The sequence below is a fragment of the Schistocerca gregaria genome, chromosome X, assembly GCF_023897955.1.
Source record: "Schistocerca gregaria isolate iqSchGreg1 chromosome X, iqSchGreg1.2, whole genome shotgun sequence".
NCBI lineage: Eukaryota > Metazoa > Arthropoda > Insecta > Orthoptera > Acrididae > Schistocerca > Schistocerca gregaria.
Window position 1 is genome coordinate 443644455 of NC_064931.1, and position 19474 is coordinate 443663928.

Sequence of the window (19474 nt, forward strand, 5' to 3'; positions counted from 1 at the left end):
GGAACGCCGTGCTGGATCCCAACGGCCTCGTATCACTAGCAGTCGACATGACAGGGATCTTATTCACATGGCATCTTGCAGCCACGTTTCGATCCCTGAGTCAACAAATGGGGACGTCTGTAAGACAACAACCATCTACACGAACAGTTCGACGACGTTTGCAGCAGCATGGACTATCAGCTCGGAGTCCATGGATGCTGTTACCCTTGACGCTGCATCATAGACAGAAGAACCTGCGATGGCGCACTCCACGACTTATGGCAAAACGTTATTTTTTCGTACGAATCCAGGTTCTGTTTACAGCATCATGATGGTCGCATGAGTGTTTGGCGACATCGCTGTGAACACACATTGGAAGTGTGTATTCGTCATCGCCATACTGGCGTATCACGCGGCGTGATGGTATGGGGTGCCATTGGTTACACGTCTCGGTCACCTCTTGTTCGCATTGACGGCACTTTGAACAGTGGACGTTACATTTCAGATGTGTTACGACCCGTGGCTCTACCCTTCATTCGATCCCTGCGAAACCCTACATTTCAGCAAGTGTATCAATCTAAACTGGACGCCGTCCTAACAGGTCTCGTAAGGCCCAACGATATGGACCGACCGCCATGTCCTCCTCTGCTGATAGATGTCACTGGAGCATGTGGTCAGCACACACCGCTCCCGTCCGTTGTCAGTTTTCGTGCCCAGAGCCGCTACTTCTCAGTAGCTCCTCAATTGGCCTCACAACGGCTGAGAGCAATGCCCCCACCCCCAGACCCTCCCAACAGCGCTCGGCAGTCCCGGACAGCGACCAATCGAAGTTTTAGTCAAGCCTACAGAGCAGAACGTTGGTGATCTGACGGGAGCCCATATTACCACTGCGGCCAGCCGTTGGCACTATGTCAACCTACGAAACTGATTTCTCTTCATTTTACAACGTCGCTAGTTTACTCTCAGTATGAGTTGTATTAGCTAAGATTTACATTCCATATTACATATATCATATTCTGCCAAATTAACAGTAAATGAACTGCTATTATAAGGCCCGTAATAGATAAGACACGGTGCTCTAGTTTCTTATCGAGAGTAGGACATTCTTAAAATTGAGTGGGGAAGAACGGACGATGGATTCCTGACCTCGCCTTTATGTTCGCCAGAAACAGTTGTCTCAATTCCTTAATCCTCTCAGTTCACAGGGAAGAAAATCTCATCACAGTCGTGGAGAAAAGACTGTTGTTGTTTTAGTTGTGGTCTTCAGCCCTAAGACTGGTTTGATGCAGCTTGCATGCTGCTCTATTCTGTACAAGCCTCTTCTCCTCCGAATAACTACCACGACCGACATCTAGATCTATATGTCTACTTTGAAATTCACACTTAACTGTGTGGCAGAGGGTTTTTCGTACAACCTTCAGATCATTTCTCTACCGTTCCATGGTCTACCAGCGCGTGGCAAGAATGGACACTTAATTCATTTTGTACGAGCTTTGATTTCTCCTATTTTTTATGATGACCATATTCCCTCTGTAAGTTTTTGACAATAACATATTTTCATATTCAGAAGAGAAAGTTGATGATTGATTTGTCATGAAACGATCTCGTCATAATGACTCAGCACAGCAGAACTCTAGCAGAAGACGAACAAACGTAGTGTAGGCAGTCTCTTTGGTAAACCTATTACATCTTATAAGTGTTCTACCAGTATAAAAACTTCAGCGACATCCACAAACAGCCTTAACCATCCCTGTATTGAGCCACCAAGTGCAACAAGCATGGACCTCCATCCTATAAAATTACATCCATCACCCGTACAACACAACGCATGCACGTCTGCATGCTTGCATTCTACATTCTGGCGGTTACACCGGTTATTAATGTACCAGTAGTTCACATTTGTGATAGCTTATCTCGCGCTTGCATTAACCTGTGTTCTTACAATGTAAATCATTTAAATATGTTACTCAGACAAATGTATTGCCGAAATTTCGTTTCTCTCAATTAATTATTTTTTAATTTTGTGCTTTTTTCCGTTGGTATATGTACTTGATGAGAGTGAACATGGTAATCGCCAATGGGGATACATATATTTCGATTTCTGTATTAGCATAATGTTACGAAATGCGATAATTTCTTTCATCTGTTACCAGCAACTGTAGCAGAATTATAGAAAATACTTATTGAAAAGAACTGTAATAATTTAGAACAGAGGAAAATTGATACAGTATTGCCTCTTGCTTTTTAACTTACTAATGACAGATTTGACGAGTATTTTCGAATACACAATAATACGCTGATTAATCGCGTGTTTTTATTAGCAACAGCGCTAACAAAAAATCCAAGCGAGGAAGAATATAGCACCGGAGACGAGTCCTGCGCAATTTTTGGTGCCGTTGGAATTTCCTGGTGGCCTGGTTGTTGCTGTGGCTTCCGATAAGCAAAATTTTACTGCTCTGTCTTCAGTGGAGAGCGAGTGGCGGACAATGGTGTGTTCGCGTGTCTCTGGGCGGAAGGCGAAACGGAGAACTGGCCTGTCGGCTGACTCCTTACACGCCTTAGCAACAGGTACGAGGTGCTACCCAGTCTTGCTAATACTTCTGAGCCAGCAAAAGATGCCTCTCCTGTTGATCCAGTGGCCAATAGTCCTTCACATTCTGGGCAAATGCCGAGGGCTAGGCGTTGGGAGCTCCTTGATTAGGCGCTTAATTGAGCCCCTCAGGGTAAAAGAAAGCAGGTCGAAAAAGAATGCCAGCGTCCAATCGGTACGTTTTCCAGGAGTCATGACCGAGACGGCCAGGAAGCCCTGTGGGCGCTGGGTGCAACCGTCTTTAAATAGTGGCGCAGTTTCGCACAAATCACGCCTGTCGCTTGGGCTCTGAGGCTATTTTCGGTTCCTTCTGGTGGATGGCTAATTGGTTAAAGGCAACTAGCATCGCATATGTGGTGCAAGCTAAGCTGCTTATTTGTAGCGTCGTAGCCAGGTTCGATCGTGGTCCTCTGGTTTGGAACAGAGTGGAAGGTCTAAACAAGAGAATCGGACGATTCTGTGACGGTATCGGATGCGAATTTCTCAACCTCCGCTATCGCTTAAGGAGATTTACGTTTCCCTTTAATAGATCAGGTGTGCTCTACACGCAGGAAGTGACTACTAGGGTAGTGTGGTACGTGCGGGGGTGCACATGGGGTTAAGCGTCTTTTTAAACTACAGGAAACCAACTCACATCCGTTGCGTTTAGAGAGATTTTGCCTAACGAAATCGAAGATCGTTAGACCCTTTATTCTCAGAGACTTTTCTTCCCCGCCGATTGGAAGTAGGAAAGGTTCATATGATATTAGTAAACTGTAGGAGCATCCACAGTAATGATCCAGAATAGCTATCGCAATTCGGAGTAGGTATTAAAATCCGCGGAGAAGAAATAAAAACTCTGAGGTTTGCCGATGACATTGTAATTCTGTCAGAGACAGCAAAGGACTTGGAAGAGCAGTTGATCGGAATGGACAGTGTCTTGAAAGGAGGATATAAGATGAACATCAACAAAAGCAAAACGAGGATAATGGAATGTAGTCGAATTAAGTCGGGTGATGCTGAGGGAATTAGATTAGGAAATGACACACTTAAAGTAGTAAAGGAGTTTTGCTATTTGGGGAACAAAATAACTGATGATGGTCGAAGTAGAGAGGATATAAAATGTAGACTGGCAATGGCAAGGAAAGCGTTTCTGAAGAAGAGAAATTTGTTAACATCGAGTATAGATTTAAGTGTCAGGAAGTAATTTCTGAAAGTATTTGTATGGAGTGTAGCCATGTATGGAAGTGAAACATGGACGATAAATAGTTTGGACAAGAAGAGAATAGAAGCTTTCGAAATGTGGTTCTACAGAAGAATGCTGAAGATTAGATGGGTAGATCACATAACTAATGAGGAAGTATTGAGTAGGATTGGGGAGAAGAGAAGTTTGTGGCACAACTTCACCAGAAGAAGGAATCGGTTGGTAGGACATGTTCTGAGGCATCAAGGGATCACCAATTTGGTATTGGAGGGCAGCGTGGAGGGTAAAAATCGTAGAGGGAGACCAAGAGATGAATACACTAAGCAGATTCAGAAGAATGTAGGTTGCAGTAGGTACTGGGAGATGAAGAAGCTTGCACAGGGTAGAGTAGCATGGAGAGCTGCATCAAACCAGTCTCAGGACTGAAGACCGCAACAACAACATCATATTGAGGGTTATAATGCTCAGATAGTATTATCAACAGAAAGTTGGTCGAAACCTGAAGTGACTATCCATGAACTGCTAAATTCAGATCGGAATATATATTTTACGGATAGTTTAGTCGCCAGTGGTGGCGGCGTATTTATTGCCATATAGAATTCGATAATATTCAGCGAGGTTATCATGTGTTTGAAATATGAATTAATGTGCGTAAGGTTGAGCATCAAAGATGGCTCAAAAATAGTAATCGAATGCTTTTATCGAAAACCTGTGTCATGAGTTGTAGGAGTAGTGTGCTTCAGAGAGAACTTGCAGAATATCGTGAAGAAATTTCCCGATCAAACTGTTGTAATATAGGGTGACTTCGACTTGCCAGATATAGACTGGGAGAGTCATGCTATGAAAACTAGTGCCAGAGACAGAGACTCATATGACATTATTCTGAATGTCTTGTCCGAAAATCACTTCGAGCAGATAGTTAGCGAACCAACTCATGAGTGTAACGTCTTAGACACGTGAACAACAAACAGATCTGATCTTCTCGAAACAGTGAACGTAGAGGAGGTTATCAGCGATGTTAAGATTGAGATAGCATCTACGGCTAAGGGTATTACAAGGAAAGTGAAGAAAGGTAGGCAATATTTTTGCTTGGCTAGAGTTACAAGATACAAGTTGCCGAGTATCTGAGTAGGCAACATCAAATTTTCAGTGCCGAGGACGATGTGTAGAACAAATGGAAAAAAGAAATTCAAAAGCGTCGGTCAGTGTACCTTAGAAAAGTATGTTTAGAGCAAGGTCTTAAGGGATGGGAAGAAGCCACCGTTGTTCAATAGGCGTGTTAGAAAGCTGCTATGTAAAAAACATAGGTCCATCACAGATTAAAGAGAAGTCTAGACCTTGGTGACGAACAAAAGCTGAAAGCAGCTAAAACGAGCGTAAGGAGAGCAATGAGAGAAGCGTTCGGTGACTTTGAAAGTAAAATTCTGTTTATCAATCTGACTAAAAACCCTAAGACGTTTTGGTCTTATGTAAAACCAGTGAGCGGTTCGAAATTATCCTCTAGTACACTCAGTGACTATACTGGAACCGAAACAGAAGATAACAAAGAGAAGGTCAAAATACTAAATTCAATCTTTCTAAGCTGTTTTACAGCGGAAGATTGTCTATAAATATTAACGTGGATTCCCCAAATAGAGATCGTGCGAAACTTTGCTGACTATGTTCCGCCGTGGGATTCAAATCGCTGTAGACATCGGTGCTCAGATTGATGCCGTGCTCCCTGACTTCAGGAAGATATTTGACAGTATCCCACACTGCGGCTTATTGAGAAAAATATGAGCTTAACGAGTTTCGGACCATAGTTACGACTGGATTCAAGACTTCCTTGTAGACAGAACGCAACATGTCGCATTTAACGGAACAATATTGACAGACGTAAAGGTAGTTTCTGGGGAACCACAAGGAAGTGTAATAGCACCGTTACTGTTTCCATTGCAGATAAATGATCTAGCAGAAAGTTTCGGAACATCTTGTTCGCAGATTATGTGGTAGCATATAAGAAGGTCTGAGATTCATGGGAAGAATTTTAAGGAATGTAATTTATCCATTAAAGAAGTGGCTTACAAGGCGCTTGTTGGATGGATTCTTGAGTACTGTCCATCAGTTTTGGTGCCTTACCAGGTAGGGCTGTTAGAAGAGATAGAGACGATCGAAACAAGGTGGCGCGTTTCATCACGAGATCTTTTTGTCGTTGATAGAGCGTTATAGAGATGCTCAACAAGCTTTAGTGGCAAACGCTACAAGAGAAACGTCCTGCATGAAGGAGATGTTTGGTATCGATATTTCGAGAGAGTACTTTCGAGGAAGAATCGTACAGCATATTACATCTTCCCACATATGTCTTGCGAAATGACCACAATGGGGAAACCCGAGAAATTAGAGCTAGTACCGAGGCTGACCGATAATCATTCTTCTGACGCGCCATTCACTAATGGGAAAAGAAAGGCGGGATCAGGCAGTGGCATCAGACATACCCTCCGCCACACACCGTACACACCGTCAGGTGGCTTGTGGAGGACTGATATTGTTGTAGATGTAGACATAATTCATGTCAAACAAAAATTCTCATCAGTGAAACAACAAAGATGTGAACGTGTATTTCCCATTCAGCTTGATTTCTGAAGTATTTAAACATCTCTGCTTCCAGCTGTCTTTGAGAAGAATATTCAGACAAGGTGAAGTGTCATTGATATACTTCTTAGGAGTCTATCGGAGCAGGTTTAGACCTCAACAGTATCTATTGCCGCACTTTCGTAAGTTAATAGAAGTGGTGCCGTTCGCTCGATCTGCCATCTGCCTCACGCTCAAATTACGTAGTAAGTGCCAATTGGAAGTATCTAAAATCTGTCTACTGCGATCAGATTTACAAATATAGAACTAAATAACATTTGGCTCGATCTACGAATGAAATATAATATAACATAGTTCTTTGACAGGTGGTAAACTGTAGAGCATTTAATTACCAATCATGAAATACACATTTGCTCTATTACTTCACATTTTTATCCTTTTATTCCCATAATTTCTCTGAAGATTTTCATTCCTGCCTTTTTAGAGCTGTTTTACTTGTGCAGATTACCAACTTCTTAATTTAAAAAAATAAAAAGTTGGATAGTACCTGGATCACCTTGTAAAAGTACAGAGTAGATCAGAGCAGTAGATAATTTCAGTAATCACTACGTACGATGGCCCTGAGTTAAGCCGGTACATAAGTTGCACATGCAATATCTATATAATGAACCGAAATATGAAACACCATGTTAGTGATGGTAACTTACCTTCTAGTGATAGTGACGAAAGCCGTCCTTGTGAGCAAGGCTGACAGAACCTGTAACCAAAAGTGAAATGGATTATACCACACAGGTAAAAGAAAAAAAATCAACAAAAATTACCGTTTAGAGTGCAATCCGCAAGCACATCTCATAGTAAGGTCTCTTAAATATGAAAAAATGGCAAGACCAACGAATAGCGAACCGTCAGAAATAACAAACTATACATCAGATGGTATCGTAGAGACATACAGAATATTACTCTGCACAATAACATCTAATAGGTTATATTTAATAAAGTAGTTGCTATGTACTACATAACATGGAACCTGGGAGGTAACGCAATGAAGTTACAACATGTAAATGACAAAAAGGAGAAGCACCTTTGCAGGCAAAAATCGATACTGTTTGTGTTTAGCAGCGTATGACACAAATTCCACACAGTTTGAAAGCACTATCTGTTCCTTTGGTGGATATCATTTACCACAGCGCAATGTGTACGTGGCGAGTAAGGGGAAAGACCCGCCCTGGTTTAATAGACATGTTATCAAGGGGCTACGAAAGCAAAATGAGATTCATCACAGACTTAAGCAAAGACAAAGACCAGCTGAAACAAAAGTTGAACGAAGCAAAAGTGAGCGCAAGGAGAGAAATAAGAGAAGTGTTAAATGAATGTGATAGTAAAATTTTGTCAACCAATCTGCCTAACAATCTTAAGAAGTTTTCGTCGTACGTAAAGTCAATGAGTGAATAGAAATCGTCTGTTCAGTTGCTCAGTGACAATATTAGGCCGAAATGCTGTACTCAGGCTTCCAAACCTGTTTCACCATGGAACATTGTAGTACGGTTCCTGATTCCAGTCATTGCGCGAAAGCCGATATGGCAGATATTGAGATACGTGGTGACAGAATAGAAAAGCAACTACGATGGTGGAAAGGCATGAAGACTAGATGAGATTCTTGTAAGATTCTATAGAGTTTTTGCGCAAGGACTTGTTCCCCTTCTTGCAGTACTTTACCGTAGAGCGCTGGTGCAACGGAGGGTACGTAGCTAGAGGCAAAAGAACCCACAGGCTACATCCATTATCTAGAAAGGCTGTAGAACAGATGCAAATTATTATACACTTCAATCCGTTGTAGAATTACAGAACATGTCTTATGCTCCCGTGTTATGACATGTTTGGAGAACGGAAATTTTCTCTATAAAAAATCAGCCTCTTTTACGCAACCGAAGGTCCTAAAAAAATCACTCTGTTCATCCATGAGGTCGATGCCTCGGTGTTTTTAAACTTCAGGAAGGCGTTGAATACGGCTCCGCACTGTCACTTAATGGCAAAAACTTTGAGCTTATCGGGTATAGGACCAGATCTATGACTGGATTCAGAACATCCTTACAGGTAAAACTCAACAAGTCGCTCTTAAATGGGTAAAACAGACAAATATCAAAGTAATTTCAGTATTACTCCAAAGAAGTTTGATTGGACCATTACTATTTACAATATACAGGGTGTTAAAAAACGACATCGACAAACTTCAAGGGGTTTGCAGAGCGTGTCGTGAGGAACAAATTTAGCGTAGGAACTCGAGTCCAGAAAGGTTATCCAACGAACGCTACAGAGCGTCGTAGTTATTGGCGGCAGCGCCTGTCGATAGGCCATCCCTTTATCAGCACACGCGACTTTGTACGCCAACGGACCGTATGTAGAACGTCTCACAGTGTTGTTTTGTTGTTCAGTAATCGTGACTGGTAGCCACAATCGGCAGCAGAGAAGATGGAGCTAGTTGCTGCGTATGCAGGCTTGTTTCATATGAATGCGATGCTCTGTTGTCTCGATAGATGACGGTTTCGGACCGAGATTTCTGTAGGGTCCTGCTCACTCGTCTCTTATAGGGTGCCTAAAGGGTGCTGCTTTCTCGGATGGCTACACATAATTCAAGCAAATCACATTAATGGTTTTATTAAAATAAAGCAGATGGACAATACTTAACTTTGGTTTACAAGAACGTGTTGCAAGTGATTGGCGACATGCAAACAAAAATGTCTTTTTCTGCATACAATGTGGTTTCTAGTCCGGGTCTGCTAGTGTCCGTCTTCTAGTGCCCGGTCGAGGCTGGCAGGAGAGGCGCTTATATTTATTTCGGCTAGAGGCCGCTCCTATCGTGGTGCTGCCCTAATCAGTTCACCATTGGCCGAAGTCGTCTCACAGCCTTCTCTGCTCCACAGAGCATCGCGTTTAGAGGAGACAAGCCCTTTCTACGCATTAGTTAGCTCAGTCTCCTCCACTGGCTATCGTGACAATAAGTCGCTCCGCCTATGATCTGTCAGCATACACATACAGGGTCTGCTATGTTGCCGAACCGGTGGCCTACTAGCAGGCGCCGTCGACTACAGCTTCGACGTTCTATAGCGTCGCAGCATGCTGTTTCCGGACGCGGTTCCTATCTTCAGTTTGTTCCTCACGACACGCTCTAAAACTTCTTGATGTTTGTAGGTATCGTTTTGCAACACACTGTTTATAAATTATTTTATGACTAGCGCGAGAAACTACATGAACCTGTTCCCAGGTGATTGTGTATCACTGTGAAGCTTACTGTTAACTGCGGGAGAGTATCTTCCGGGAACTGTCGGACAACATTTTTCCTCCTCCTACAAACTTCTCGCGAAATGACCACAGTGGAGAAATCCGAGAAATTAGACCCAATGCGGAGGTTTCCCGCAGTTATTCTTCCCACGCACCATTCGCGAATGGAACAGAGAAGGAATAAAGAGATATGTTATCATAAGTACCGCCACACTTCTTACGAGAGTTTGCGAAGTACAAATGTAGGTATAAATTAAAATTTGAAGATTTAGTGAACGTTAAACTACTGTTATGGTTATTGTAAAACAAGGGTTAGGGTTTAAAACAAAAGTAATTTCAAGCAAACCTCTTGTAGTTTTGGAGTTATGGTATGTAGAATTATGACGTTCGAATAGATGTGACCCAAACAGATTATGTAAAATTTTACTGTATTAGCACGGAATACAACCTTCAGTTTCGATACCGAATGCCATATCTTAGATTATAGACACATTATGCTGGATTTTCAGCGTGAATTGCGTTCAGTTCAGATGCTAACTCAATTACTCACTGCAGATATTCGATAAAAGTGATATTAAACTAAATTCTTTTACAAATATTCCATATATATTTGTTTACTGGATACAATTTCTCTTTTCAATTATTATTACACTTCTTCCAAATTGATCCTGGGGAGAATGAGTGTGGAAGCTTTGTTTTTGGGCCATTCTAACTGTAAAAAATGTCATGGGAATCAGTGTATGTAGGTCCTCAGAAAAACAAGAAGGCAGAATAAACAGAAAAAGGAGACATACAATGCTGTTTACTGAATCTTACATTGATACGTTCCTAAAGTACCTATTATGTAAACTTACTTATCAGATTTGAATGATATTTTGAGACTACTTTCTTGGTGTTCACTGCTATTATGCTAAGAACTAGTTTTCTAATAATTATTTCAGGTAAAGAGAAAATCAACTGAAAATTATAAACAAAAAAAATTCTAAAATAAAAATTTAAGAGTAGTATGTGTGATTATATTGCCTCGTTGGCATTTTTCTGACTACATCAATAGCATCACATTTCTCGTACTGATATTCTTTCAGAAAAAATAAACAGAATAACTCAGCTAAAGCAGTAAAACGTATAATACTTACGACCTAGCAACAGTTGAGTAGTTGTCGTTGATGAGATTGTTATGCGTATGAGATATGAACAGAATTCTAAAAAATCAGTTCGAAAATTGATGAGAAATTAAATTTTAAATCTTTTCGAAAGTAACATTCATATTAAGTATATGGTGGAAATGAGAGCATATTTCGTAAGAAGAGTGGTGGAATTGCTTCATAACGAAACGCTGTGAACTTGTGCACCAACCTAATAATAATGTTAACGAAATAGACTACTGATCCGGTGGCGTAATAGAACGAAAGGTTACAGTAAATCTTCCGCGATGGGCATGCGCTGTAACGTAGGTGGCTTTTGTAGGTCAACTTGAGTTTATTTCCCGACTTGATAGGTCCCAAGTGCCCTGTATCAATTTTTTTCGCCTTTCCCTACAGCACTGTCATACGTTGTAAACAGTTAACGTTTACACCTTGTGTAGCGTATCTATACCTGCTGCAGGTTCACCCAAGCAAAGCAGCTAGATGACCACGGGCAGTGTCATCCATGACGTGAATGTCTAGAACTGCTGAAACCACTAACAAGTCGTACTTGTGATTGAGATATCACGTCTACAAAGCACTGATTATTAATAGTATTACACCGTTTACTCACGCACACCTTACGCGATGTCTGCTAACCTGCATGTTACATGAATGCAACGCCTCACACTTTCCCTGCAGACGAATGTTTATCAAAAGTCATTCTATAAACTGCTTCAATAGAGCAGAGCACAAATCTCTGTTTATTCATGGCTTAAACTCTTTGCTGCTACGTCTAAAATAATCAGTCTTGTCTCCTTACTGTCATCCATGGAAGAAATGCAGCTGGAGGTCTGATAAACATACCAGTTACTCAGAGGCTAAAACACAGAATTTACTGGCAACGTGTAGCTCCTAACACGGCATATGTCAACAATTCTGAAAACACTTATCTTGCCAATAGAACTGAATCTGATGGTACAATTAAAGACTGATAGTTACTGCTGCGGAGTGGTGTTATCTGCATCGATTTATTTCCTGTCGCTTGAGTTCACAGCCACAGTAGTGACAGGGAACTGTGTGGTGCGATTGTCATCTGTGCCGTGCCTATTTCAAGCCTTCAAAGCGTCCCAGGACTTTTCTCTGTAAAATGTTCTCCAAAAATGTTCTTCACCATTGTACTGTAAACTTCACTAAGACACTAAACTAATAGAAAAATTTTATTAATTTTTTCGTTTATGTATACCGACCAGTTTATAGAATAGACACATTATATGTTTCATATTTTTTCTAGTGGAAACGCAGAAAATCTACATCTGGATGTATCGACAAAGATTTGAGCGCTTTCTCCCGGAATACAATTTCAGTGCCTAATGAATACACCACCACTCTCGGTGTCTGTGAAAGAGAAAGCCTTCACATATACTCTGATTGTATGAGGTGCACTGAAAATCCTGAATGCCAGGATCAGGTGACGAAGTTTCAGGTGTAGGAATGGTACATTTGAGAGTAACTATGATTGGGAGAGAGTGGATTCACGAACTAAGCAGTGGTAACCATGGCTTCAGCCTACATGTACGTTGCACATTTCTCTGTGGGAACAGGTACAGGGTCAATGCATCAAGGGCTGTCATTGTATATATTTTGATGTAGGACGCCACAGTAACCGAAGACGGGCAACACTAGCACCTGTACCATTTACCGTTTAATGTCTGTGGGGAAAGCTTTTTGTGTTTTAATAAAACACGGAATGACTCATTCACTTTACGGCGCAGACACGGTACATCCACTCCAGTTTTAAGTGCTCGTTCTGCGTTGCAGCAAGGACTTTGACGCAGGAGCTGAAAGGATTTTCTGCATTATTTACAAAGACTTACGGATGCGATACACGCAGTATTACCTGCACCGATGAGCCGTTGTGCACTAGGTAGCTTGCCTGTTATTTAGTACGGCTCAGCCTAAGGTCTACTTTATTGGTCAGTTAAACAGTGTCAGTGATCATCCGCAACTGAGACACAACGAGTTTAAAGCATCGTTTTTTTTTCATGTTTGAATAGAGTGCGTATTCGAGAAGAATTTAATTTGTTGCACAACATAGTATTTGTTTATAAACCTCCAGCATGATATACTTTTGGTTTGCTGTTAAATTTGAAGGCTGTTTCCAATAACTGTCATCATTTATACTTTCTGTTTTCCTGTTCTTTCTGGTTTGTTTGACATAAGGATATTAATGTACTATGTGTTAGTGAAATGGTCATAAATATTCGCAGTGGTTGACTGCAGGGAACTTTGTGTTGTACTATCTGAATTAAGAGTGTCTGTTCTGTCTGGCACAGAGCTTTCTCTCCAGGAATAGGAACGGCACTGTGCCTTTGTCGGCCTTTCGGTAGGCTCCTCGATTCTCTGAGAACAGCGCTGCACTGATACCAGCCCTATGCTGCCGTTGCAGTGCCATTTCTATCTCTGGTTCTATTAACGCTTTCTGAGGAAAGTGGTACTGCATATTGAATTCTACCGAGACTCCTGAGAGAGATGTTAGCAGACGCAACAACACACATCAAACTGTGATGAGTCAGTAGCAAACAACCTCTAATTGCAGAACATGCGAATCATGTTAAATAATAACAGAATGTATAATTATTCATTACTCGAAAATCGTTTTGTAAAAATAACTATTACACAATTTAAAAAAAAAGTTGTTTCCAGTGGACTGCATTATTATCCTGTATTTATCAAATATATTACTTCAGTATCGTCACAGTCGAATGGGAATTACGTGTACAATTATACCATTAATAATAATATTACACAATTCATTACACAAGAATTATAAACTAACAGCTACGTTTGACAGGCATTTCGTAACATTTGGAGCCGTTTCATATAGTTCAATCAAACCTTTTTCAAACACGTAGAGAGGATGCACTGTGATGTTGTTCCAAATGAGTTACAGCCGCTGTAAGCACTGTCTTGAAGACTTAACACTTTCGGTAACTAAGAATCAGTATGGATCCTCTTTAACAATCATACATGTCAGGAAACTGACCATACTACAGTTTACAATGATGTTTCTTTCATCTCATGACGTCCACATGATTTCATGAGCGTCATAACCGGGCATTATGTGTTAGGCTTATGCAAGTGTGGGTGTGACAGGTTTATGTAAACATCTGTTATGTGTAGCAATGACTTATTCCATGAGTGGTTTCTTCTTGACAAGTCTAGGGAAAATATAAACAAACAAAGATTATACTATAGTGGGATAGTTCTGAAAGAGTCACAGACTGTTCTTGTTCATTAGTTTAATTAGTAAATAACGTCATTGTATAGTCGCAGTTTTCATACACAGGAACATAATATACAGCAGATTTGTAAACATGAACAAGGGTAGAGTCTTATAGAAAATATGAATTTAGATTCTTATAATAAAATGATGAACTAAAAGTTTTACATTCATAGCTCTTTGTCACTTTTGTGGCTTGGAAGAAATTACTCACTGGGTGTAGACACGATCAGCACATCCTTGCGGAAGATTCAAGAGTGAAGTTCTCTACTTTGAGAGATTTTGAACTATCAGATGGACAAACAATCCCTCACTTATTCACTGAATAGGTCAAAGTTTAAATACTCTTCTTCTATTCTTGACGAAGGATGTGTTTGATTTAGACAAAAGCGCCATATGTATGAACATATACAGTTCTCATTTTACATTCAATGCGTCCAAGAACCAGTATAAATACCTGCAGTGTTAATTCTTTAGTGCAATGATGAGAAATCTCCTAATGTAACACTACGTTTGCTGTCGTCAGCGAATACTAGGACTTTCTCATGAATTACGGACTGCCAGCAATTTGTAGGAGTCTCGAATACTCATATAACCAGCTCACTCTCATATACGTTTTATAAGCGAATTTCTTCAGTAAGAGCCACATTGTTCCTGCATCTCGATAAGACATCCGTTCACGCCATAACACTAGGCATTTTCGTTATGCACAGTAACACATTTGCGCCATTAATCATCTTTGTCCAGATCTTAATAAGAGCTAGCGACAACAAGCCATGGCATTGTCTGACCTCCTGTAACCGTATCTCTGTTTTTCTACAAATTTTAATACTCTTGTTTCTGCGTGGTTCTTGGACATAGCATACTTGGGACTATTTATCAATCTTGTAGTTCTAACAAGTGCACTTTTCCTTTTCATAATTTGTACTACAAATAAATTATTTTTTTCCAAGAAACAAGCAAAGTTTGTTTTTTCCTGTGGCAGCGGTTGATACGTTACTAGCGCTCACAGTGTTTATTTCCTCGGCAGATGCAGCAATCTTCTAGACCAGGGCAACTTATGGTTCAAATGGCTCTGAGCACTATGGGACTTAACTTCTGAGGTCATCAGTCCCCTAGAACTTAGAACTACTTAAACCTAACTAATCTATAGACATTACACACATCCATGACCGAGGCAGGATTCGAATCTACGACCGTAGAAGTAGCGCGGTTCCAGACTGTAGCGCCTAGAACCGCTCGGCCACCCCAGCCGGCATGGCAACTTACACATGAAAAATCGTGCAGGTGCAAAGGGAGGTGCAGACAGTGTTTGCAGTGTGCATCGCTGCAATTCGGCATAATCCGCCACAACTCGACTTACATAGTGAAGCTGTTGTGGTGAGCTGCCGAGTGCACTAATAGACGGCTTATATCACACTACATAAGTGCCAGACAGTTACTAGAATAACAGAACCACCCGCTCCGAAAAAAAAGCAAAGATTTCCGAAAGTCCATTTAAACTGGAGTAGGAACATTCTTATGGTTTCTATTAGTTGTGACGATAAAGCTGAATATCTAATCTGCGGTACAGTAATTACGTGCGTAAAAATCTCGTCTACTGAAAGATAGTACAGCAAATTGTGTCCTGAAATGTATAATGAAATTATCGGAGACACCAGAGAGGAGAGAGTAAGGACGTTTCAAACTCCTAGAGAAGAGACTTTTGTATCCACAAATGAGGTTTGTACCAGTACCTTAGCATATTTTTGTAGGTTAAAGATCCTGCGAAATGAAATGAAGTTTTGTACATTCCTCACACATGTGTGTTTGTTTACGTTTATATTATTCGTAAGACAATATTTTTTGCTCTGATGGAATTAAATTCTGTTTGAGACATACACTGAGAAGCCAAAACATCACGACCACAGTCCACCGCAACCATGGACACAGTTTGGTGGCGCGATGGACAAAGCTTAGTGGCGTTTGCGGGCACATGACGCGGCAACAAAAGTAACTAAACGGAGCAGATACTGACGGGGAATCACCCTAGCGAATATATGGGCTGCAAATTGGGATATCCATTAAGATAAGCGACTTTGACAAAAGGCAGATTATTATTACGCAGAGTCTGTGAACGAGTATCTCGAAGACGGCAAAGCTGGTCGAATGTTCACGTGCTACTATCGTTAGCGACTACAGAAAGACGTAGGACAGTGAAACACCACTAGGCGCTAAATGGTTGGACTTCCACGGAACTTCACAGAACGTTAGGTTCGGAGGCTTGTCTGTTCTGTAAAGTAGGATAAATCGTGATCTGTGGCATCTCTACCAAAAGAACACAACGCTGGTGCACGGGCATATGTTTCGGAGCATACCATTTATCGTATATTGTTGAAAATGGAGATTCGCAACAGACCAAACCTACGTTTTCACGTGTTGACCCAACGACATCGGCAATTGCAGTAGGCACGAGACCAATGGGATTGGGCTATCGATCAGTGGAAACGTGTCGGTTCTTTGGATGAATCACATTGTTGCTACACTAGGTCGATGGTCGTCTCCACAAACGCCGTCATCGAGGTGAACGGCTGCTCTAAACCAGCAGTGCGCCTGGACGCAGGCTGATGGGAGTAATATTATGCTATGGGAGACATTCTCCTGTGCTTGAATGGGACCTGTGGTAGCAATTTAAACACGCTAACAGCTGCGAACCACCTGCATCCCTTCATGGTCAATGTCTTCCTCGACGGCAGTACAACTGTACGTGACTGGCAGCCAGAATCTTACTACGGTCGTTTGAGGAGCATTGTAGAGAACTCACGTTGATGTCTGGGCGACCAAATTCGCCTAATGTAAATCCTCTGTAATCCATCTGAGTCACTATAGGGCACCATCACCGCTTTTGTTTTCTCTTGCACGAAAACTAGATTGCGTTAAAGTATAACCGACTGTAATTTAAAACATGCTCTAAGAATTTCTGCCAGGCGACTCTCTTTCCAAATCTCAGTAACACGATTCTAGATAGAAAAGGGGAAAAAAGAATTGAGAGTTTTCTGTTGAAACCAAATTTAAAGTTATTATTATTACACTACTGGCCATTAAAATTGATACGCCACGAAGATGACGTGTTACACACGCGAAATTTAACCGACAGGAAGAAGATGCAGTGATATGCAAATGATTAGCTTTTCAGAGCATCCACACAATGTTGCCGCCGGTGGCGACACCTACAACGCGCTGACATGAGGAAAGTTTCCAACCGATTTCTCATACACAAACAGAAGTTGGCCGACGTTGCACGCCCGGGTTCCCGGGATCGATTCCCGGAGGGGTCAGAGCTTTTCTCTGCCTCGTGATGACTGGGTGTTGTGTGATGTCCTTAGGTTAGTTAGGTTTAAGTAGTTCTAAGTTCTAGGGGACTGATGACCATAGATCTTAAGTCCCATAGTGCTCAGAGCCATTTTAACCATTTTTTTTGGATCGACGTTGCCTGGTGAAACGTTGTTGTGATGCCTCGTCTAAGAAGGAGAAATGCGAACCATCACGTTTCCGACTTTGATAAAGGTCGGATTGTAGCCTATCGCGATTGCGGTTTATCGTATCGCGACATTGCTGCTCGCGTTGGCCGAGATCCAATGGCAGTTAGCAGAATATGGAATGGGTGGACTCAGGAGGGTAGCACGGAACGCCGTGCTGGTTCCCAACGGCCTCGTATCACTAGCAGTCGACATGACAGGCATCTTATTCACATGGCTGTAACGCATCTTACAGCCACGTCTCGATCCATGAGTCAACAAATGGGGACGTGTGCAAGACAACAACCATCTGCACAAAAGTTCGACGACGTTTGCAGCAGCATGGAGTCTCAGCTCGGAGACCATGGCTGCGGTTACCCTTGACGCTGCATCACAGACAGGAGAACCTGCGATGGTGTACTCATCGACGAATGGCAAAACGTTATTTTTTCGAAAGAATCCAGGTTCTGTTTACAGCATCATAATGTCGCATCCGTGTTTGGCGACATCACAGTGAACGCACATTGGGAGCGTGTATGCGTCATCGCCATACCGGCGTATCACTCGGCGTGATGGTATGGGGTGGCATTGTTTACACGTCTCGGTCACCTCTTGTTCCCATTGACGGCACATTGAAAAGTGGACATTACATTTCAGATGTGTTACGACCTGTGGCTCTACCCTTCATTCGATTCCTGCGAAACCCTAAATTTCAGCCGGATAATGCAAGACCGTATGTTGCAGGTCATGTACGGGCCTTTCTGTATACAGAAAATGTTCGACTACTGCCCTGGCCATCACATTCTCCAGATCTCTCACCAATTGAAAACGTCTGGTCAATGGTGGCCGAGCAACTGGCTCGTCACAATACGCCAGTCACTACTCTTGATGAAGTGTGGTATCGTGTTGAAGCTGCATGGGCAGCTGAACCTGTACACGCCATCCAAGCTGTTTGACGCAATGCCCAGGCGTATCATGGCCGTTATTACGGCCAGAGGTGGTTGTTCTGGGTACTGATGTCTCAGGATCTATGCACCCAAATTGCGAGAAAATGTAATCAAATGGTTCAAATGGCTCTGAGCACTATGGGACTTAACTTCTGAGGTCATCAGTCCCCTAGAACGTAGACCTACTTCAACCTAACGACATCACACACATCCATGCCCGAGGCAGGATTCGAACCTGCGACCGTAGCGGTCGCGCGGTTCGAGACTGTAGCGCCTAGAACCTTTCGGCTACACCGGCCGGAAAAATGTAATCACATGTCAGTTCTAATATAATATATTTGTCCAATGAATACCTGTTTATCATTTGAATTTCTTCTTGGTGTATCAATTTTAATGGCCAGTAGTGAATTATTATTATTATTATTATTATAATTATTATTATTTAAAGTTCTTTTGCAGCGGCAACGTTGTCCGACCAAACTAAGCTCTCCGCCCGCTGCACATAAACATTTCGCAATGACGAAGGAAAGAGGTGAAGTTTTATAAAATTTCGAGGCAAGTGGAGCGCACAAGACAATTGTAATGAGCGCAATGAAAGAGAGAGACAGCCCTATCACGCAAGGTCGTGGAGTCGTGGTTTGCATCATCGTCAACATAACAAGGATGTCCTCTGCACTCTGCATAGTGCGATGTGCTGATGTAAACTCCCTGAGAGGGCTAGTTCTAGATGAAATTCGCATGACAGCGTTTTCTGCACGACTGCGACAGCGGGCACCTATTGCATTTGGCAATACAATTTCTCTCTGTCAACCAGAGCGTTAATAGCTGTGACCAAATGAAACCGATTAATTCCCATTACTAAATGACAGCCACTCGCCATCTTGAGGGACGCCACAAAGTTCCGTTATTATGTGACAGGAATAACTGCTAAATTAGTGGCACACTTAAAACTGCACCACAGCAAAGTAACGAGATGCACACTTATAAAAGTAACAATTTGAAACTGTATATCGATCAGAGA

General features: G+C 41.8%; 1 protein-coding gene across 2 annotated transcripts in view; it reads right to left on the reverse strand.

The window, feature by feature from the left end:
- The window catches only part of LOC126298635 (GTP-binding protein Di-Ras2), an 847028-nt gene that overhangs the window by 590305 nt on the left and 237249 nt on the right, over positions 1-19474 (reverse strand). For both annotated transcript variants that reach the window (XM_049990046.1, XM_049990044.1), the window contains exon 2: positions 7031-7080. The gene's annotated coding sequence lies outside the window, so the exon portion shown is untranslated. The remainder of the gene's footprint in view (positions 1-7030; positions 7081-19474) is intronic.